The sequence below is a fragment of the Miscanthus floridulus genome, chromosome 19, assembly GCF_019320115.1.
Source record: "Miscanthus floridulus cultivar M001 chromosome 19, ASM1932011v1, whole genome shotgun sequence".
NCBI classification, from domain to species: Eukaryota; Viridiplantae; Streptophyta; class Magnoliopsida; order Poales; family Poaceae; genus Miscanthus; species Miscanthus floridulus.
The window spans coordinates 8843355-8865996 of record NC_089598.1 but is presented as its reverse complement, the minus strand read 5'-3'; the positions used below and the strand labels follow the sequence as shown (position 1 = coordinate 8865996).

The 22642-nt window shown below is 46.2% G+C and overlaps 2 pseudogenes; one reads left to right on the top strand and one right to left on the bottom strand.

Annotated features, from left to right (window-relative positions):
- The first annotated feature begins 2954 nt into the window (after window positions 1-2954).
- LOC136529229 (putative disease resistance protein RGA3) lies at window positions 2955-18783 on the top strand (annotated as a pseudogene).
- Window positions 18784-20377: 1594 nt separating this feature from the next.
- Window positions 20378-22302, bottom strand: LOC136525505 (uncharacterized; annotated as a pseudogene).
- Between the last annotated feature and the right edge of the window lie 340 nt (window positions 22303-22642).

The window sequence follows — 22642 nt, the reverse complement described above, 5'->3', positions numbered from 1 at the left end:
CTGTTAGTACTACATGCAAGACCACGAAATACTAAAAATTTACTAAAACGCGACTATATATATATATATATATATACATATAAAATCTTTCACTATCACTATATCTACCTTTATCATTATCTCTTTATATATCTATATCTCTTCTCTTTGTCTATATCTATCTCGATCTCGATCTCGATCTTAAATTGAAGCTAGATTTTTCATCTAATCAATCTTAAAATCTGCAATGAAGTCGTTGCAACGTATTTTCATAGAGACCATCTTTTTAGCAACTGTCGGCTCACAAGCCCACATCTGTAAATGGTTCCATATATGGACCATCTTTAATTAGAAGTTGATTTCCAGAGATGGTTGGTGTTTCCCATCAACCATAGAAATGTGCTTTGTCAGAGGTGGCCGATAACGTCAACCGTTCGTAGAAATGACAATTCTAGGGATGATTGTTGTTTACGACCGGCCCGAAAAATGATGACATTTCTAGGGGCAGATGGAAACATCGACCACCACATGAAATTCATTTTAATAAGATGCACTGGCGCTATGGAAATGTTTTGGACAGCTAGCAACATTGGACATTGCTGCGTGCGATGCTCTAGTCTACTGGCCAGAGAAATTGTTCCAGGGCCTAGTATCCTTGAGGACGTTAGAGATTCGCGAGTGCAACAAACTGACAGGACTCACGGAAGATGAAGCTTCTCATGAGCAATGCCACGTCTGGAGTCCCTAGCGATACGTGGCTGCGAATCTTTGGTGCAGGTCCCAAACCTATCGACATCTCTCAAGACGTTACTTAGGGCCTGTTTAGTTTCTAAATTTTTTTTGCGTAGTATTCATCATATCGAATTTTGCGGCACATGTATGGAGTACTAAATGTAGATGAAAAAAAAACTAATTACACAGTTAGGTGAGAAATCACGAGACGAAACTTTCAAACCTAATTAATCCATAATTAAACACTAATTACCAAATACAAACGAAAATACTACCGTAGCCAAAACCCAAAAAATTTTTGTACGTAAACGCGCCCTTATCGTGGAGTGCAAGAGTCTCAAATCCATTGCATTCGGTGAGCAGCAGGACACGACGGGGCTGGAAACATCATCATCATTATCGCTGCAGGGTGTCTACAGCTGTAGTACTGAAGCCGGTGTCATCATTCAGCCTGTTCGGCTGGAGTGACTTGTTCATTACTTGGGTGTGTTTAGTTCCATCAAATTCCCAACTTTGATACCATATAAAAAGAAGATTTTTTTGTCACATTAAATTTACGGTACATATATGGAATACTAAATGGTGACGAAATCAAAAACTAATTGAATAATTTGGTTGTACTTTGCGAGACCAACGTTTTGAGACTAATTAGTCAACGATTGGACAATTATTACTAAATAAAAACAAAACATCACTGTACCTACAGTGTAGCTACAGTGATTCTGCCGCCGCCGAATCGGCCCCGCTAAACGAGGGCTTGTTTGTGAGAAAGTATCGCTGACCGGTCATGTGAACAGTGCCTGTGAGAGAGCCAGCCAGCCAGCTGTAGACATAAATGACTGCAGTGGCTTGACAGAGGTTGCCAACCTGTCAGGCGAGGTCCCGTCGCTGGAACAACTCAATGTATTCAATGTCCTGGTATAAAGCAGCTTCCACCGAGCCTACAGCAACGTCTGGATAACCTCTAGGAGAAATATCTAGACCCCCATCTTCTTCAAGGTAATCTCTACTTAATTTCTTGGTTTCATTTTAACTAATTTAATATAAATGACCAGGAGCTCGATTGTTGTTATCCTAGTATTAGTTATCACAAGACGTGACGTGATTTACAGATAAATAAAAAAACTTAAAATAATGAAGTGTGCAGAACATCTATTCAACCTTGTAGAGAAGATCTAGTGAGCCATGAAGTGCACGCATTGATACACAGATGGGTAAATACGTACGTACATGCAAAGTTTAGGAATCAACGTGCCGGCCACATTAATATTTACATAGACATCTTTTTTATATAATATGTCACTTTTTGGTCCCTACATATACGAATTTAGGAGACTATAATAATAGTAATAATACTTGGACGGTGGACCATGGCACTTCACCAGCAATGTCTCTAATTCCACACTCATTTACATGCATATATAAATTCTAACATCATCTATGATCAGGGCTTACTGGGAGAATCGCATCATTAATGAATAAGCTGGGGAGCTTCAGATCGAGGAGTCAGGACTAGATGAAAGTTGTAACCAAGGTTCGTACGTAATATCAGGCCCCGTTTAGTTCCGAAAATTTTTGGCTTTTGGCTACTGTAGTACTTTCGTTTTTATTTGGCAAAAATTGTCCAATTATGGACTATTTAGGCTTAAAAGATTCGTCTCACGATTTCTCGGCTAACTGTGTAATTAGTTTTTTTTTCGTCTATATTTAGTACTCCATGCATATGCCGCAAGATTTGATGTGACGGAAAATCTTGAAAATTTTTGGTTTTTGGCTTGGAACTAAACGGGGCCTCAGCATGCTTGATGACTGCCCTTAATATCAAGGTTCTTTTTGGAAATTCCAGTGATGCTAGCTCTTAAAGCTGACTTCCTCGTAGGATTGTTTGCAGACTCTGTAAATGATTGGTCGTTCTTGCGGCAACCTTCCTGAAGCTAATTAATCTCCAGTGGAGTTGTCTGATTAAAGAATAAATTGCATAACCTTTCTTAGCGAGTAAAGTCGTCTGATTGAAGAATGTATTCTCCAGTAAAGCTAGTCGCATTGCAATAAAGTGCTCAAAGGTGAGAGGGCTACTACAAGGAAGGAGCCGATCTCACCTGTACATTAGGCCGGCTACAGTATATCAGAGGCAAGTAATTAAGCTAATACATGCTAATTCGTGAGGTTGAGTTAACGGACAGCCTTTGTGGGTTTGCAGCTGGCCATATATAACGCGCCTCACCTGCAAGCCATCTGGTCGATGCAACTAACCAAGCAGAGCCACTTGGCTGGTAGCAACTTAATAGAAAATCAGCGCACGCGTTACTGGTCTTCCTCCAAAGCAGCTCCTCATCAGATCCACATCCACTCCCTTCACCACCCAGCAGCTGTGCTTCCTTGCACCCTGCACCCGTGTTCTGATCGAGCTCCAGGAGTTCCGATGGCGGAGGTACTGGCCACCATGGTGGTCGGGCCGCTGGTGTCCATGGTGAAGGAGAAGGCCTCCAGCCACCTCCTGGACCAGTACAAGGTCATGGAGGGCATGGAGGAGCAGCACAAGCTCCTCAAGCGCAAGCTGCCCGCCGTCCTGGACGTCATCACTGACGCCGAGGAGCAGGCAGCGAAAAACAGAGAGGGGGCGAAAGCTTGGCTTGAGGAGCTCCGGACCGTGGCCTACAAGGCGAACGATGTCCTTGACGAGTTCAAGTACGAGGCACTCCGCCGCAAGGCAAAGGCAGAGGGGCACTACAAGGAGTTCGGTATGGATGTCATAAAGCTCTTCCCTTCTCACAACCGGTTTGTGTTCCGTTATAGGATGGCAAACAAGCTCCGTATGATTTTGCAAGAAATTGATGTCCTCATAGCAGAGATGAATACCTTTAGGTTCAAATTCAAACCACAGCCACCAATGTCCATGAAGTGGAGGCAGACAGATCCTAACATGCCAGACAATTATGTGAACATTGCAAGTGACTCAAGAGCAAAAGAGAAGGAGATTGTTGATGCATTGCTTGGCCAAGGGAGACAATGTGGGTCTCACAGTCCTTCCTGTAGTAGGAATGGGTGGGATGGGCAAGACCACATTAGCGCAGCTTGTTTACAATGACTCCGCCATTCAGAAGCACTTCCAGGTTCAGATCTGGGTGTGTGTGTCGGAAAACTTTGATGTGGATTCCCTGTTTGAAACAATAGTAGAAAGAGGCTGAAAAGAATGGTTGTCAAATGGCTGGTGGTTCAACAATGGAAAAGTTTAAAAGTGCAGTGAGTGGGAAGAAGTATCTCCTTGTACTAGATGATGTATGGAACCGTGAGGCCAACAAGTGGGATAAGTTGAGGTCCTACCTTCATCATGGTGCCCCCGGTAGCTCAGTTTTGACAACAACTCGTGATGAAAATATTGCTCAGTTCATGGGGACAATCGAAGCCCATAAGATCAAGCACTTGGAACAAAGCTACATAGAAGAAATTATCAAGAAAGAAGCATTTAGTGTGCAAGCACAAAAGTCTGATGATCAGGCTACTCAATATGGTTGGTGATGTTGCGAAGAGATGTTCCGGTTCTCCTTTAGCTGCTACAGCATTGGGCTCTGTACTTCGTACTAAGAATACCAGTGCAAGAATGGGAAGGCGGTATTAAACCGAAGCACAATTTGTGATGACGAAAATGGAATCTTACCAGTACTCAAGCTCAGTTACAATTGCTTGCCACCACATATGCGACAGTGCTTTGCCTTTTGTGCAATGTTTCCTAAGGATCATGAGATTGATGTGGAAATGCTGATCCGACTATGGATGGCTAATAGTTTTATCCCGGAGCAAAAAAGAGTGTGTCCTGAAGACATTGGTAAACAAATTTTCAATGAGCTAGCTCAAAGGTCATTTTTTCAGGAGGTGCAGCAAGACAAATTTACAGGACAAATTACTTGTAAAATCCATGACCTTATGCATGATGTTGCACAGGATTCAATGGGAAAAGAATGTGCTGCAATAGATACAGAACTGAGCCGAAGTGAGGATTTTCCATACTCCGCTCGCCATTTATTTCTATCAGTTGACATTGCAGAAAATGTTTTGAATGCTTCCATAGAGAAAGGGTCTCCAGCTATCCAGACACTAATATGTGATAGATCCGAAATAGCAGATGTGCAGAAATTATCAAAATATTTGAGGCCTGTCCGAGCCTTAAAGACACGGCAAGGTCCATTTCTAAAGCCGAAATATCTTCATCACCTAAGGTATCTTGATCTCTCAAGAAGTGATATTGTAGCACTTCCTGAAGACATTACCATCCTGTATCATCTGCAAACATTGAACCTATCCTATTGTGAAAGTCTTGAAACAACTTCCAAAGGCAATGAAGTATATGACTGCCCTCCGTCACCTCTACACTCACGGATGTCACAAGTTAATGAGCATGCCTCCAAACCTCGGACACCTCACTTCCCTGCAGACGCTTACATGCTTTGTATTAGGTACTGGCTCGGGTTGCAGTAACATGGAAGCGCTGAAGAACTTGGACCTTGGTGGCCAGCTGGAGCTAAGGAAGCTTGAAAATGCGACAGGAGCAGATGCAAAAGCAGCAAAACTTTGGGACAAGAAAAGGCTGGAAGAACTAACATTAAGATGGTCTGACGATAATGAAAAGGAGGCACATAAGGAGGTGCTGGAAGGCCTCCGACCTCATGATGGGCTAAAGGCTCTGAGGATGTATCGCTGCAGTAGCAGTGGTATTCCAACATGGATGCTTGAGCTGCAAGGCATGGTGGAGCTCAAGTTAGAAGATTGCCAAAATCTCGAGAAGCTTCCTGCACTCTGGCAGTTACAGTCCCTCCAGTTTCTTCACCTGAGCAACCTACAAAATTTACATTGCTTGTTCAGCGGTGGTGCCCCGTCCAAGTTTCCGAAACTGAAGATGATGGCCTTGGAGAATATGCCAAATTTTATGATGTGGTGGGATAGGAATGAGGTGCAAGGAGAGGAGCAGATATTATTTCCTTCGCTTGAGCAACTAGAAGTTATTGGTTGCCCAGAGTTGACTACTTTTCCTGCAGCACCGAAGCTAAGAAAAGTACAACTATCCAGCTGTAGAGAGCAAGCATGCCTACAGGCTGGTAGCAGATATATTACTTCAGTGTCCAGTCTGGAGGTATTTGCACCAAATAAAGAAGAAAATTCTGCCGAACTGGTGGTAGTACGTGAGCATAAATCCCCCCTGGGATATCTGTGCTTAAGTGGGTGTGACCTTTTCTTCTCTGGCTCGAGTGCACTGGCGCTATGGAAATGTTTTGGACAGCTAGCAACTTTGAAAATTGCTCTGTGCGATGCTCTAGTCTACTGGCCAGAGAAATTGTTCCAGGGCCTAGTATCCTTGAGGACGTTAGTGATTCGCAAGTGCAACAAACTGACAGGACTCACGGAAGATGAAGCTTCTCATGAGCAATCTGCTCTCGTACAACGGAGTGGAACCCTCCTGCCACGTCTGGAGTCCCTAGTGATACGTGGCTGCGAATCTTTGGTACAGGTCCCAAACCTATCGACATCTCTCAAGACGTTAGCTATTGAGGAGTGCAAGAGTCTCAAATCCATTGCATTCGGTGAGCAGCAGGACACGACGGGGCTGCAAACGTCATCATCATTGATCGCTGCAGGGTCGTCCTCGTCCAGCAATGAGGATGAATCCACGGTGTCTACAGCTGTAGTACTGAAGCCGGTGTCATCATCATCAGCCAGCAGTAATCATTGCTTCTTTCCATGCCTAGAATCTCTAGAGATACATCGGTGCGGTGGCTTGACAGAGGTTGCCAACCTTCCTCCGTCCATCAAGACCTTGAAGATTTGGGGTTGCGGCAGTCTTGTTTCCGTGTCAGGAGAGGTCACGTCGCTGGAAGAACTCCAGATTTGGTCTTGCCGAAGCCTGGAATCCTTACCGAATGGACCTCATCAAGTATACTCATCTCTCAGAGTTCTTAGTATTAAATCCTGTGATGGTATAAAGCAGCTTCTATCGAGCCTACAGCAATGTTTGGGTCACCTCGAGAAGAAAAATCTAGACCCCCATCTTCTTCAAGGTAATCTCTACTTAATTTCTTGGTTTCATTTTAACTAATTTAATATAAATGAACAGAGAGAGGATCTCGATTGTTGTTGCCTAAAACGCTACTCTTGGTTTAATCATCATTTTATCAATTATCCCAACATGTGGCACGATTAGTGATAATAAAAGCTTAAAATAATAATGTAGTGTACACAACATCTAGTCAACCATGCATGCATACAGATATATATGCTTCGCTGTAGTAGAGTACGCCACTGATACCTCTAGCTACTTGTGCACTTGTGCCACCTAAATTTTTTAAACTTTTGGGATTACACATTTCGTGCACGTACAAATTATATTAACACTAGGAACAATTGATACCTCCACTTGTGCAATCCGACACCGGAATCACAAACTTTTTTTCTCTCTCTTATTTACAATTATCTCGCCAGGACCGTTTTGCCTGCCAAATTACCTGTTCTATAATGTACAAATTAGTTTTGGCATGTCACACTACCATGAAAACATTGTTTATTTTACACTTGTGTTCTATCTCATTCATTCATACAGAGCAAGTGGAGCTTGATTCCAAACCAGAGTCCATGTCCGATGGAGCATCTACATCTGTAGTACTGAAGCAGTCATCATCAACCGGCAGTAACCATTGCTTCTTTCCATGCCTAGAATTTCTAGACATATGGAGCTGCGGTGGCTTGACAGAGGTTGCCAACCTTCCTCCGTCCATCAAGACCTTGGGGATTGGGCAATGCGGCAGTCTTGTTTCCGTGTCAGGAGAGGTCCCGTCACTGGAAACACTCGAGATTTGTGACTGTGGATGCCTGCAATCCTTACCGAATGGACCTCATCAAGTATACTCATCTCTCAGAGTTCTTAGGATTACTCAATGTCCTGGTATAAAGCAGCTTCCACCGAGCCTACAGCAACGTCTGGATCACCTCGAGGAGAAAACTCTAGACCCCCATCTTCTTCAAGGTAATCTCTACTTAATTTCTTGGTTTCATTTTAACTAATTTAATATAAATGGCCAGGAGCTCGATTGTTATTATTCTAGTATTAGTTATCACAAGACGTGACGCGATTTACAGATAAATAAAAAACCTTAAAATAATGAAGTGTGCAGAACATCTATTCAAAGATCTAGTGAGCCATGAAGTGCACGCATTGATACACAGTTGGGTAAATACGTACATGCAAAGTTTAAGAATCAACACGCCGGCCACATTAATATTTACATAGATATCTTTGTATATATGTCATTTTTTGGTCCCTACAAATACGAATTTAGGAGACTATAATAATAGTAATAATACTTGGACGGTGGACCATGGCACTTCACCAGCAATGTCTCTAATTCCACATTCATTTACATGCATAAATTATAACATCATCTATGATCAGGGCCTGCAGAGCCGGTGCCTACAGGGAGTGCAGAGCCGGTGCCTACAGGGAGAATTGCAGCATTAATGAGTAAGCTGGAGTGCTTCAGATTGAGAAGTGAGGACTAGATGAAAGTTGCAACCAAGGTTCGTTGTATCAACATGCTTAATGATTTTTTTTTACTTTTGGAAATTCCAATGATGCTGACTTCCTCGTAGTATCGTTTCCAGAATCTGCAAATGATTGGTCGTTCTTGCGGTACCCTTTCTGAAGCAAATTAATCTCCGGTGAAGTCGTCTGATTGATGAATGTATTGCATAAACCTTTCTTAGTGAGTAAATAAAGTCGTCTGATTGGAGAATGTATTCTCCAGTAAAGCTAATCTTCCAATAAATAAAGTGCTCAAAGGTGAGAGGGCTACTACTGCAAGGAAGGAGCTGATCTCACCTGTACATTTGGCCGGCTACAGTATATCAGAGGCAAGTAATTAAGCTAATACATGCTAATTCGTGAGGAATTCTCTCTATTGCATAAACCTTTCTTAGTGAGTAAATAAAGTTGTCTGATTGGAGAATGTATTCTCCAGTAAAGCTAATCTTCCAATAAATAAAGTGCTCAAAGGTGAGAGGGCTACTACTGCAAGGAAGGAGCTGATCGCAGGCCCTGATCGAGTTTGAGCAGAGAGCAAGTCCTATAGACTGCAAGCTGAAGAATTTATTTAGCAGACAGAGCTCCAGGCTAGCTCTCCACCATTTCTTGGACCTTCTGTTTTCCTGTTGAAATGAAATGTGTTTGAGTTTGCATTGTGCTCTAGCTCAGTAGAAAAAAAAAACACAGGTAGCAGTTCACTGATGTACTATTTTCCCTACATGACTACGTGGCGAGGATAACTGCCAGGCAAGCTGCGAGTGCGCTGTTTCAGTTCAGGGCAGCATTCACAAATTAAAATCCAACTAACTACTGGACCTGGACTTGGGCTGCACACGGCCAGCTTGAGGACAATAACTAGGTGGTTCATTGTAGGATTGTTACCAGACTGCACATGAACCCTGTTGGGTTGGCATGAAACGGCTTGCTAGGCTGGATGTGCTTTCGGCAGCCCAGCCCTAGCCGAACGGCTGGACAAAAAGCGACGCCAGACACTGCGTGCCACTCCCACCCTCCTCTTTTCCCCTTCGCTTTGCGCGGCTAGGGTTCCGCCGCAGTCTCGCCGCTCGTCCGTGTCTCTGCGCGCGAGTCTCGGCGGTCGTGACCACGGCGTCGCTGGGCCCCGTCGTTGGTCAGCGGATCGGTCCCCGCCCGCCTCTGTACACCGTGACGCCGAGTCTCGCCGTCGACAGCCTCGGTGACATTGAGCTCCGCTTCCCTCCCCGAACCTGCCTCCATCGATGTCGACTGCCTCCAGCAAGGTACCCCCCGATCCCACGCCGCCTTAGTCTCACCCGGCCGGATCTGATCCCCACGGCCTCATCTTGTAGGTTTCCCCTGCGCCCCACCCCCATCACCGCCACGACCAGGTCGACGGGAGCTCCTTCCAAGTGTTTCCGATCCGCCCACTGAGAATGTTCGTATTTCAGATCTATGTTGAACATAACTTTGTTGATCATACATAACTTATTGTTGATGTGTTCGGTCCTGTGTTGCCTCCGAATTGTGCAGGATGACGAAGCTGGTGCAGTCCTAAATTGGTGATCAGTGTTGTAGTACGTTCTTGTACAATTCCAAACAAGACAAGACTCTATTAATTGGTGTTCTAGGTTCAGCTCGACCTGCAGAAGGTTAGTAATTCATGCGTCCTTTAGTAAACTACTTATTGCCGGTTTGTGTTCTTGGATCCTGAGAACACTGGTTGTCTTGTATACATGCATCACAAGAGCTCGATAGTAAATATCCTGCATTGTACGATGCTAGTTGGTTTTGCAATCATCTTTCCTGTTGTAAAAGTCTGGCCGCTTGTCCTCCCTGTGCTTAAGAAAGGGCATTGTTTCCTTTGATTTGAGCTATCTTTCAAATATGCTACCATTAGTGGTGAGTTTGGCTTACTCTCCTCTCTAATTGTTATATTTGTTTTAACTTAGCTGTTATAATTGCTTTCTTGAGTTGTACCCCATTTGTATTTTGAAAACGTCCTATTTCTATGTGTATATCAATTGGCGGCTACAAATTTGAGTTCATATGTCCTTGTTGCCTAGTTTACAAATAATAATCTTGTATGGTTTATAATGTTCATATGCACAACTTAGTAGACGGTTTTAAGAGTACTATCGCTTGTTGTTCATGCATTATGTTTTGTTGAACCTAAACATTACGCTCTATGTTTACGCTACAGAGAATTCAGGGATGTTTCATCCGCAGGTGCTCAACGTTGCCCACACTGGCAGCGTCGTCGACTTCGTCGTGCTCTCCACCTGCAGCCAGGCAGTACAACCTCCGTTCAAAATGCCGCAAGCGTTTTGGAAAGGCAAGTTCCCTTTTCCTTCGCCCAATCCCTTCTTTGCGTAATGCTAGGAACATCTTTTTTCTATTTCCATAGCATCCATGTACATAATGTTAGCCCATAGGATCACCGGCACGGGTGAGTCGACCACTCACCAACGTTGCCGACCACGACTATCGTTGTCCGACCACACACTATGGTTAGAGGTAGAAGAAGGAAGTGAGAATAGAGTACACACACCGCACAAGCACCAGCGTTGGCTGAAGCTCTGCAGAGTAGATGGCAAAACTGAACTCGCTCTCTTTCCTGAGTTGCAGTGGCAAACTATATATACAACTCTATCCATCTAATCCTAGTACAGACATGTCAGGCTGCCATGCTGCTACAGTGACTAGATGTGATAGCAGGGCTGACTTTGGCACCTACCCCTACTGTGGCTACAGTGCGGCAGGTGAGCCATTTGGCGTCTGCCCCTGCAGCTACTATAGTGCAATAGCAGGGAGCCCTTTTCGGCGTCGCCTGTCCCTGCCGTGCATTCACATAAGGGGAGTAGTAGATTACTTAACAATTCTTCCCCTAATCCTGCTGCTATCCCTTGAACCCCCTCCATGCCGATCATCTTCTTCAGCTCCATGAGTCAAAGACGACCGATCGGCTTGGTGAGGACGTCCGCGAGTTGCCGACCAGTTTCAATGAACTCGATGATGATCTGCCCTCCATCGATACAGTCCCTGAGGAAGTGGAACTTAACATCGATGTGCTTGCTTCGGTCGTGGAGAACCTGATTCTTCGTGAGGGCGATGGCGGGCTGGTTGTCCACCATCAGTGCTGGTGGGTGAGCTTCCACACCGGTCAGCTCGCCCAATAGTCGACGTAGCCATACAGCTTGGCACACTGCTGTGGCCGTCGCCACGTACTCTGCCTCACACGTGGATAGCTCCACCACCTTCTATTTTAGTGATAGCCATAAAATTGGAGATGACCCAAGAAAAATGAGCACGCCAGAGGTGCTCCGCCGTCTATCGATGTCCCCCGCCATGTCTACATCGCTGAACACAGTGAGCTACAGCCTACTTCCATCGGTCTTGGGAAAAGACGATCCCCTGATCCACCGTCCCCTTGATGTAGCACAGCAGCCGCTTTACTGCAGCCCAGTGATCCTCTCGAGGATCCTCTATGAAGCGATTGACATAGCCCACGGTAAACACAATGTTCAGCCTCGTGTGGACTAGGTAGCGCAGACCACCGACGATGCTTCGGTAGAGTGTTGCATCTACCTTCGCCGCGGTACTGGCCTTCGTCAGCTTCAGCCGCTCCTCCATTAGAGTCACGCACGGCTTGCACTCAGCCATGCCGCTCTGCTCCAATAGCTTCGAGGCGTACACGCTCTGACTGAGCATAAGTGCCTCCTTCCCCTATCTCACCTCGATGCCGAGGTAGTAGGAGAGCACGCCGAGATCGCTCATTCGAAAACGAGCCGCCATCTCGCGCTTGAAGCTGTCGATGTCTTTCGCACGCGCACCGGTGATGATCAAGTCGTCCACATACACGTCGACAATGAGCTCCTCCTTCCCCGTCACTATGTGTAGAATGCATGCTTGGTTGCGCACCTCGTGAACCCAAGCTCGCATAGCATGGCATCAAGCTTGGCGTTCCACGCTCGCGGGGCCTGTCGCAGCCAGTAGAGCGCCTTGCATAGTCGGAGCACCCTGTGCTCCGCTCCCTTGACGTCGAAACCTGGAGGTTGCCTGACGAAGACCGTCTCCACCAGCTCGCCGTTAAGGAAGGCTGATTTTACGTCCAGGTGATGGACGCGCTAGTCCTTCGCTGCTGCCAAAGCTAGTAGCAGTCGGATAGACTCCATGCGCGCTACCGGCGCAAAGACTTCCTCGAAGTCAATGCCCTCGCGCTGGACAAAGCCTCGGGCGATGAGGCGCGCTTTGTGCTTAACAATGGCACTGTGCTCGTCCCACTTAACTTTGTACACCCACTTTAGGCCGATCAGACGGCATCCTAGAGGTGGATCGATGAGCTCCCAAGTCTCATTTTCCTCGATCACCTTCATCTCCTCCAGCATCGCCTGTCGCTAATTTCCATCGCGCTTGGCTAGCGCGAACGTGTGTGGTTCCTCTGCACTGACGAGAAGCAGCTCTAGGTCATTAAGCAGCCGACCCGCTAGGCCTGAGGGCCCTGTGTCACTGATGATGTCGTCCAGCCCATGGAACCACACCTCCCCACCATCGTGGAAGGCATCCACGAACTAAGTGATGTCACTTGGAGGTGAGGCGAACTCGATCGGCGTCAATGGAGTTCCCTGTTCTGCCGGAGTGCTCCGCACAGCACCTAGAGTGCTTGGCACCCCGGTTGCAGTGGTCGGTACTACTCCTGGACTGCTCGTCATCACTCCTAGAGTGGTCGGCACCACTGCAGGTGTGCTCAGCCCCTGTCTTGGAGTGGTTAGCACCACTACAAGACCTCTCGGCTCAGCTACGGGAGTGTTCGGCACCCGTCCTGGGGTGGTCGGCACCACTGTAGGACCGCTTGGCACCCCTCCTGGAGTGCTCGGCACCGTCCCAGGAGTGCTCAGCTCTGTTGCTAGACTAGATGGCACTTCCTCTCCAGCATCTCCACTCCTGTGGATGACCAAGTGCTCGATGACGAAGGTGTTGGTGAAGCCGCTAGCTTCCCCCGTGCTCGGACTATTCTAGTCCCAAGCCGCCTTCTCGTCGAACATGATGTCGCGCGAGACAAGCACCTTGCCTCCGTGTGGGTCGTAGAGCCGGTACGCCTTGGTACCTTCCGCATAGCCCAGGAGCACCATCGGTGTGCTCCTGTCCTTTAGCTTGGTGAGGACCAGCTTTGTCTTCCTAACGTGGCCGATGCAGCCGAATGTCCGGAGGAAGGACACGCTCGGGTTGTGCCCATACCAAGCTTCGAACGGTGTCTTGCCCTTCAGGGCCTTGGTGGGCGCACGGTTGAGGATGAACACCGCCGTGGTCACCGCCTCACCCCAGAACCTTACCGGCATGCTCTTGGCCTTCATCATGGATCGAGCCATGCTGACCACCGTCTGGTTCTGCCGCTCCACCACGCCATTCTGCTGTGGCGAGTACGGCGTGGTGTGGTGTCGCACCACACCTTGATCTGCGCAGTACGCAGCGAACTCCACCAAAGTGAATTTGCCACCACGATCAGTCCTCAGCACGCGTAGCTTCTTGCCGCTCTCCACATCTGCGCATGCCTTGAACTTCTTGATCGCCACCGCTGTCTCATCCTTGCTCGTCAGGAGTTATAGCCACATATAGCGACTACAATCATCCACGAGCAGAAGGAAGTACCACCGACCACCGTTTGTGGCTGGTGTGATTGGCCCAAAGAGATCACTATGGACGAGCTCGAGAGCGTCCACCGCGCGATACTTGGCCACCTTTGGGAACGGCAGCCTCCTCTGCTTCCTGGCCAGGCAGCTGTCACATAGCTTGCCTTCATGCTTGATGTGGGGCAGCCCTTGGACCATCTTCTCCAGCCGATCAAGCGTGTCAAAGCTGAGATGGCCGAACCAGGCATGCCACAGCCACGGCTCCTCGGTGTGCCTTGCTGCCAGGCACACCGGCTGCTGCACCTTCAAGTTGAGTAGGTATAGCCAGTTTTAGGATCTCTTCACCTTGGCAAGAAGGCGCTATTCCCGGTCCTTGATCTTGAGGATGCCGTCCTTGATCAATACCTCGCTACCACGCTCATCTAGCTGACCAATGCTGATGATGCTTGATCGTAGCTAGGGGATGTAGTACACATCCGTTAGCGCGTGGTGCTCGCCATTCTAGCACCTAAAGATGATGGTGCCACGCCCTCGGATTGCCACTCATGAGCCGTCACTGAACTTCACCGTGTTGGTCACATCATCGTCGAGCTCGGAGAAGGCTTCCTTGGAGCCCATCATGTGGTTGCTGAAACCGGAGTCTAGGTACCACCGCTGCTCTTATCCGCCCGCCCACATGTCCGAGGTGGACTTGGGCACGTGGTTCATTGAGGTTGATAGCCTTTAGGGCCTTCCTAGGCCCTTCCACTGCCATCACCTCTCCCTTCTCCTTGGCCTCAACATCATGCAGTGCACAGAACATCGCCATCAGGATAGTGGCCTCATCATCATCATCAACCTACGCCAGATGAGCCTCAGCCTTCTTCTCCTGCTTGCGATTTGGGCACTCCCTTGCCCAATGGCCTGTCTTCCCATAGCGCCGGCAGGCGTTGGGGTCGACCTTCTTCTTCTTTTCCAAAGAAGCCTTGCCGCGGCGCTTGCCAGCACCATCGTGGCTAGAGGAGGCTTCCCCAGAGTTCCTCCAAGCAGCCACTCCTCCTCTGTCAGCAGCAGCTTGCCACTATCCTTCGTTGCTGTGGCTTGCTCCATGCACTCATCCACCGCCTGTAGATGGCCTGTCACATCCTCAATGGTGAGGGTGGACAAGTCCAGCATCGTCTCTATGGAGAGAGCGATCTGGATGTACTTTGCCGGCACGGAGTGGAGGTACTTAGAGACCACCTCTTCTTCATCGATGGTGATGTCGTGGCTCTTCAGCTTGCTGATGAGCGTCTACAGGTGGAGGGAGAAGTCCTCCACCAATTCACCATCCTTGAACTTGAGGTTGGCGTACTCCTGCTTCAGAAGCTGGGCTGTCGCCTTCTTTGCGCGGTCGGAACCGACGCGCATTGCCGCAATGGCCTCCCACGCCTCCTTAGCAGAGCTCTTCGCCCCCAACGGCTCCCTATACTCTGATGGCACAGTAGTGAGGATAGCCTCCAGCGCTGACATGTCATCTTCTTCGTTGTCGGTGCCCTTGTCAACAGCATTCTAGAGTCATCGGGCTTTGAGCTTGACCTTCATGGTCACCAACCACTCACCATAGTTGGTGCGAGTCAGCGTCGGCCAACTGGTGCCGCTGACCTCTTGCACCGTGCGCACAACGACCTCCTATCGTGGCTGGGCAGCCACAGCAACGCTGCTTCTGTCGCCCATCTCCAAACCGTCCATCATCGCCAGCGGTTAGTCTGGCGACGGCGCTTGTATGGCTCTAATACCACTTGTTAGCCCACAGGATCACCGGCACGGGTGAGTCTTCCACTCACCAACGTTGCCGACCATGACTATCATTATCCGACCACACACTATGGCTAGAGGTAGAAGAAGAGAGGGAGAGTACACACACAGCACAAGCACCAGCGTTGGCCGGATCTCTGCAGACTAGATGGCAAAACTAAGCTCGCTCTCTTTATTGAGTTGCAGTGGCAAACTATATATACAACTCTATCTATCTAATCTTAGTATAGACATGTCAGGCTACCATGCTGCTATAGTGACTAGATGTGACAGCAGGGCAACCTTTGGCGCCTGCCCCTGCTGTGGCTATAGTGCGGTAGGTGAGCCATTCGGCGCCTACCCCTGCAGCTGCTACAGTGCAATAGCAGGGAGCCCTTTTTGGCGCTGCCTGTCCCTGCCGTGCGTTCACACAAGGGGAGTAGTAGATTACTTAACACATAATACATCGAAATGTCGAACATTGCATCAGATGATCGTGCTAGCTGGGATGATAGAACCTGCTCATTGTTTCTTGAGCTAATCACTCAGCAGAAAAACATGTCACTGCGGCAACAATACACCAACCCCTATTGGGTGGACAAATGTCCATCGTGCCTTTAACGAGGCCACAAGGCTCGGGTACAACAAGAAACAGCTCTAGAACAAGTACAACGAGCTGAAAAGGGCGTATTTCAATTGGCATGATGGTCAGATCCATACTGGGCTAGGCCGTGACCCGCATACTGGAGAGGTGACAGCTGGCCCTGGTTGCTATGCCGCAGGCACCGGGGTACTAACTACACCCTTTTCGTTGACTCTGTTTAGCATTTAGGTTTGCACTAACTGACTACTAACATGGCCATCCCTGGATCACGTGCAGGAAAGTAGCCAAACTGCTCGTGAGAGGTTCAGACGTCCACAATCCTATGAGCAACTGATCTTGATTTTGGGACGCACCCATGTGATAGGGGCGAGTTGGTATCTATAGGGGGACATCAACCTGACTGTACACCCAGTAGTGCAAGCCCTCAGACTCCTCAAGCCTTGTTCGACGAGCCCGTACAACCACGTAGTGTTGGTCAGTCCTCCAAGAGAGTCACTAGGTACCATTCTGTTAATAGTCCTCGTAGTAAGAAGAGTAGCAGGACTCCAACCCTTGATGACTTCCTTAATGACCTGAGCGACATTATCAGGGATACTAGGGCACATAAGGCCCATAAAGCCACTGATGCCGAGGAGATGGCCCAAGTCAATCAGATTCTGAAGCAAGATGGTTACAGTGAGAGTGATGTAGTCTTTGCCCAAGCCCTTAATCTTTGCAACAACAGGCTCCGTCGTCGGGCTTTTTCTTGATTTGGAAACAAAAGAGGGCCGGCTGAACTGAGTGAATGTCTCGTGGGACTTTGTTTTCTCCAAGTCCAAGTGATCAGCAGCATACTTCCTCCTAGAGCTCCTTTAGTTGTTTTAGTTTTCCATTAGGAAAAAGTCTACTTAACACCCCCACCTATCAACCAGGGTCTACTTCACCCCCCAAACTATAAAACCGTCTATTTTACCCCCTGAACTTTTCAAAACCGTCTATTTTACCCCCCGGGCGGTTTTCGACGGTGGTTTTGCTACAGTAACGGTGGTTTGCTACGCTACCTGTGGTTTCACATTTTTCTTTTTTTATTTATTTTCGCTGAATCTTTGAAAAATCATAGTAAATCATAGAAAAATCATAAAATGGAAAATCCAATTTTGTTGGACTCCACATGAGTAGATCTACATAGTTAACATATAATGTGGTATGCTTTAGTACAAAGGTTTTGCTGTACCTTTAGATTAATTGGAAAATCTAATTTTGTCTGTAATTAATTGGAATTTATCTATAACTAAGTTATACATGGTCCAATGAGTACGAAATTTTTACCATAGTTCAAGCATACAATAATTAGCCTACCATAAAAATTTCACCATAATTGGACCACAAAAGCTGCAGCTATGAATTGTTCCAATTAATTACAGACAAAATTGGATTTTCCAATTAATCTAAAACTACAGCAAAAATTTTGTACTAAAGCATATCATATTATATGTTCATTGTGTAGATCTACTCATGTGGAGTCCAACAAAATTAGATTTTCTATTTTATAATTTTTCTGTGATTTACTATGATTTTTTAAAGATTCACCAGAAATAAATAAAAAAGAAAAAGATAAAACCACCATCACTATAGCAAAACCACGTTATTGTAGCAAAACCACCGTCGAAAATCGCCCGGGGGGGGGGGGGGGGCTAAAATAGACGGTTTTGAAAAGTTCAGGGGTAAAATAGACGGTTTTATAGTTTGGGGGTGAAGTAGACCATGGTTGATAGGTGGGGGGTTAAGTAGACTTTTTCCTTTTCCATTATGAGCATGTTGAGTTGTTTATGTACCTTGTCAGCGTTATGTTCTTTTTGTTCGTTGTAATATAGACCGTTGTCGAGAACTATGTTCACTTGGATGTGTGGCATACTATGAGCATTCTAGTTGAAGCATCATCTGCATTCAATTTGATGTCAATTTCTGATTTGAGCATGTTTAGTAAACTTTGGCAGCAGGAGATGGTGGGTCCCAGAAATTAGATTAATTGACTGGTCGTGCTTTGCAATGATTATCATATCATGCTTTGCAATGGATAATTATTTGTAGCTGCGTAAGTATGGACCTAATGTATTGTCGTATGAGCTATTGGTGTGGGTGGATCTAAATCATGGAACACAAACAACTGTAGTAAGGGAGTTGATTTCAACTGTTGTCTGGACTGGAATATGATTGAGGAAAGGTGATGTAATGAAGCTACTTGAGTACTTCAATTTAAGTTAGGTATTTACTAATGCATTATGTGTGACAATTGGTACTGATCGCAGGAGTAGGACGAAGGTGGGCGGTGTCATGTGCAGCTGCAGATTGCACGTATGTGTGCAGTTTGGTTAGTGGCTTCATGAAGTGCCAGAATTTTTGTATATGTTGCATATATGCCTAATTTGTTAACCCTAGTAGTATGTTGTATTCTTTTGTTGTATGGATTGGACAAATGGACTGTCATTTGTTGGTTGTATGTAAGGACTAAGTGAAGGTTGATGAACTGTTAGGTATGAAATAGAAGTGGACTGTTTATGAATGGCCATTGTTGTTGGCGCCTTTTTTTGTAGTTTGAATTTGAAATGGCTATTCAGCCGATTTGAAATGGTTGGGGGCTGGCTGGATGCTGGATGCTGCTGCTGCTGCTGGTTCAGCACCTAGTTCCAGTCAGCCAATTCATGCCTGCCGAAGAGGCTGATGATTGGTCATTCTTGCGACTCATGGGAAAATGTATTGCATACCCTTTCTGAAGCTAATCTCCATAATTTCTTCTGAATGCAAGAATGTATTGCATACCCTTAGTTTCTTCTGAAGGTAATTTAGTTAGCACACAGAGACTCCAGGCTAGCTCTCCATTTCTTGGTCCTATTGTTTTCCTTTTGAAATGTACTGCATAATTTGTGAATAAGATAGCAGTCCCATCCCAAGATGTATTATTTTCCTACATTGACTGCGGTGGTGTGTGTATGTGTGTTGGGGGGGGGGGGGGGGGGGTCAACAACATATATAATATCGTTGTCGTCCGGCAGACAACTATTTTAAGCTGAACTTGGTGTGCACTGACAAGTTCAGTTTAATTTCAGGCAGCATCACAAAGCTGAACTTGGTCAGCATCAACAGCATATATTATATCGTCGTCATCCGGCAAGCTATTTTAAGCTGAACTTGGTGCGGACTGACACTGACAGGTTTAGTTTAATTTCAGCTTACAAGACATTTCAGTTCACTAGTATATCCACTAGTACGCATTTCTCCCTCTAGTCCAGTTTACAAGACATTTCAGGTAGGTCAAACGTCAAACTTCATAATTGTGACCAATAATTTGGCTAACAACTTTTTAACTATTGTAATACAAACTTGATACTATTAGATTTGTAATTAAATCTAATATCAAATAATCACAAGTTTAAATAAATAATAAGAGTAATTTAGGAGACATGACATGTCAGAAAGATGCCATATAAACTAGACCGGATGGAGTATATATCTAGAAAGACCTAGAAGCCGAGCAACATCAGTGCTCAAATGTTCAACGCAGAAAAAACTAGGACTATGGCTAGGCTTACAATTTGCACTGGATTATAGTACATTTAACTTGTTTGAACACGAGAACATGGCATGCCAAGTCAAGAAAATATTACATCAAAATGACTTAGCTAAAATTCCAGGAAAACCAAAGATGCTCACAGCCCAACATCATAAACCAAACTAGGAAACACCCAAAGGTTATCTGGTCGACCGGGATTGCCATAGGGATAAGCATCAGGATACACAACGGGCCTCCAATTTCTACTAGACACTGCCTGACCAAGCTCGACCACAGTCCAAGGTTTACTATTCTTCTTAGACTGGGTGGCAACATAGATACAGTTACTCTTTCCTCTCCATCTTTCAGGGTTCGTGCAGCAAAATGCCGGGTTCATTTGATCAAAGCTTACAAAGATGGCATGGTTTCCCAAATTCTCCACCTTCACTCCACTTAGGTGGTAACGATGGAGAAATCAATCCTGAAAACTCTAAAGAAGACAAGTAGGCCTATCAGTGCTCATTGAGAGGTCAACCATGAGAAACATGTCACCACATACCACCAGCCAATACATCACAGCGCGGCCCACAACACTATCTTCTCTCCTAGTACTCTGTCCAGTCAATATCTACTTCATGTATGCTTAGTTGAGGTGCCAAGTGAATGGTGTGGAGCCCATCCAATTGATCCCTGGCAAACATCTCACCTTTAAAAAACACGATTCGAAATATGCTTGGGATATCCAGAGGATGCTGCCAACCAAGAGTTAGACCCAACTTGCCACTGGAAAATGGATGACCCTGAGCAAAGGAAGAGATGCGAGTTGGGTGACTTGAGGGAACCATCAAGGATTCCATAGTAGATCTCATGCTTGCCTGTCGATTTCAATTTGGGAGGCCTCACGGTAGTAAAACCAAAAACATCTACAAGGAGGCACTGATTCGAGTTGGAGAATATAAGATTACCATATGAGCAACCCAAATAGTGCATGCGGTTTGGATGGTTGTGGGGGTGGCGACAAGCGATAGGAGGAGGATCGGTGAGCTGCCACTCACAATTGTATAGAAGACTGTACTTGATGCGGCTGTGGCCGCGATGAGGATAATGGATGTGAGATTGCAGGCAGAGAGGTGGGACATTGCAGGTCAATGTAGATGGGAAGGATGTGAATGCAGCGCGCCAAGAGCGGCAGGTTGCAGCAAAAGCAATGATGTCATTGGATGAGCTAAGGAGAGCAATAATTTGGTGAAGCAGACAGTCCAGGAGATCTGCCCAAACATTGGGGCTGGATACGACAGAGGATGTACAGCTCTTACTCGAGGCATGGCAGGGCTTCTTAGATGGCCTTTTTGCAACATCATTTTTCCTGTCAAACACAAGGAATTCAATACATGTTGATCAGAAGAAAGAAAGCAGAGAGCACTGTGATAAACTGTTAGAAATGTAACAAGATCTTTCTATACACTAAGGAAAACAAGTGATTTCCTTCCATTTTGTTGAACTACCAGCATAATAGGACGCATATCAACACACTAAACTTAAATTAGTAATATTTTTAGAATCACAACAAAGGGGTATTTAAATTTGCTTCATATGTAAGTCCTCAAGATGAATAGCATGAAGCAACAGAACATAAAAGGTTTTCATAACACACCAAGTGCAGGATTCAGAGCAAGCCCAATCACAATGTAGTGCAGAAATTAATCGATCTCCCACTATTCGGTAGATCCCAAAATACCATAACAAACAACTACATAAGCAACCTGCAGTGCCAAAATTAACCCCATATGTCCTATGTGCGATGTATCAGAGGTTTAACATCTGCACTCTATTAGTAGACTGAGAGCACAATGGCAGGCTCGACTTTTTTTTCTGTGACAGGTTATAATCTTGAGTTTAGTGATGACCATGTCCTAACTAACAGTAGATCACTACTAGAACTCGCGAGACCCACAAGGATCACCCCAGGTGGTATTTGATCGAGGAGCAGCTACAACTGAAATGCTCTGCACTCCAGGTGGTATTTGAAATACTCTAGAAGGGTATCTCTAGTGCCCTTCTTGCCTTCAGCACCTACATTTGTGTTTCTAAACTGAAGTGTAAAACGATACTGAATAGTGCTTATTAGAAACTGAATGCCATGATGGATCGAGGATAACCCTTAAAACACCAACTAACAGAGGATAACAGCATCTAACAGGAGGCCATGCATAAGAGTCCATTGCCTCATACACGTGACATGCATGGGTTCTCTATTTGCTCCGATTCGGCTCCATATCCATCCAACCAAAGACAGACAAACAATGCATCGAGGGTTTGGGAAATGGAGGGAGTACGGGCCTGAGATCGGCGGGATCCTGTAGTGCGGGTTCGTCTGTCGATGGGGCCGGCGCCCGACGTGCTCCTCGGCTGCTGCGGCGGTGACCGGCCATGGGCTCCGTCGCGTGGTCGCGCGAGCCGGCGGTGAGGAGACGAGAGGAGCGGAACACTCGAAGTCTGAATTCTGAAGTGATGCGTCGATCTCGTCCATGGGTATGATAGGCCTTAGAGCTGGAGCCTATCTGCCCGAAATTAAAGTCCCATGTTTTGCTCAAAAACTAAAAATTAAAGTCCCATGCAGGAAGGTGAATTTGATTTAGGGCCCGTTCGCGAAAATATTCCAAAATGAACAAAATATAATATCCAAGTGAGCCAGCCCATCATGAGAGCGAAGAATCTGTACCAAAATCTTTGACGCCCATAAAGAACGAATTCTAGCTGTTTATTAAAGCCTTGTTTGGTCCCCTAAAAAAACTAAAGCCTTGTTTGGAATGGATCAATAGATTACAGAGAAAAGGGGAAAATTCATGAATGGAAAGAGAGTGTAGTAG